Source organism: Cyprinodon variegatus, unplaced genomic scaffold, assembly GCF_000732505.1.
Source record: "Cyprinodon variegatus isolate N-32 unplaced genomic scaffold, C_variegatus-1.0 Scaffold843, whole genome shotgun sequence".
In the NCBI taxonomy this organism is placed as follows: Eukaryota; Metazoa; Chordata; class Actinopteri; order Cyprinodontiformes; family Cyprinodontidae; genus Cyprinodon; species Cyprinodon variegatus.
Window position 1 is genome coordinate 26307 of NW_015151296.1, and position 1405 is coordinate 27711.

A 1405-nucleotide genomic window follows, 5' to 3' on the forward strand; every position below is an offset into this window, starting at 1 on the left:
GATGGATGGATGGATGGATGGATGGCTAAGATCAGATTTTTCTAGGTTAAATTTAAACAATATTTCATTAAAATCAGATAAGTAATAAGGGTGCTACGACTGTTATAGTAAAAGATCAGGCTCATGTGAACAGTATGGATTTGTTGAAATAACTGAATGCATAGCAATGGCTCCTGGGTTTGCATGTCACTAACGATAGCGACTAATAGGGGATGTCTTATCCCGTAAATAAAATAGTCATGTAACGAAGCACAGAACGTAGAACCCAGGATTCAGGCGAGACAAATGGTGATTACTTAAAAGGTGATTATTTAAACAGAGCGGAGCGGGCTGAGGGTGCATGGTATGAGTGGCTGCGGCTGGGCACTGCCCATCACTGGAAACTCTGGTTGGAGAAAAACACAGGTAAGTGGCCATTAGAAACTGACGGAGGATGATTATCTATGTCAGTTCTTTACCTTTTTTATCAGTACGCGGTAGGATCCAGCCGGAGGCCTGCCAGCAAGATGTGGCGGCCGCCACCCAGAGTGTCCCTGATGCTGCAGTTCCGGAGGGCAAGCAGGAGTCCATGCCAGGTCAGAGAAACGGATCAGAACAGGAAGGCTCTGAGTTCCAGGAGCCCGAAGCATGATCAGGGATACAGATCAGGAACAGGAACCGGCTGGTTCAGGGTTCCAGGTGACCACAGAGAGCCCAGCCACCCTGTTCAGATAGGAACAGGCAAGCTCAGTGGTAGAGAGGCTGAACAGATCAGGATGTTAGGAACACTACGGTACACTAAAAACTTGCTCCTTCCACTGAGCGAAGGCAAGAACAGGGCACAATCAGTAGATAAGAGGCAGATCAGGATCAGGAAATCAGGAACAGGAAAATGCTAAAAACCTCTCATCACTGGCCCCCGAGAACAAGAACATGAACTATGGCATCAGCAATGATCTCAAACTCAATGATGGCCATTATGGTTGGGACTGAGTGGTATATATGGAAGCAGGAGCAGGTGGATTAGATAAATAGTAATTGCAGAGTTAGGCAGGTGAATGAAATGAGCAATTAGGCCAGCCCTCAGAGCCATGATCATGACAAGTCATGCTCTAATAAAGCAAACTTGGGGAAGGATCTTTGTCCTTCATGAGCTTTACATTGAAAACAATAAATAAATATTTAGCATTCACATGAATTTAGTCTTCAGTCACTTTTGACTTGATCTGCTTTTTGCAAATAATCCTCTGTGTCATGAACCGAGGACAGATGGACCCAGTATTCAAGGCGAGACAGTCAGTAGGAAAGTTCAAACGTTTATTAAATAAAACAAAACAAAAGCGGAGCTGTGGCTCGCGGACACTGCAGGCAGGGGGGCGGGGCACCGCCCAATCTCAGACACTCTAGGGGAGAAAACACAGGTAAG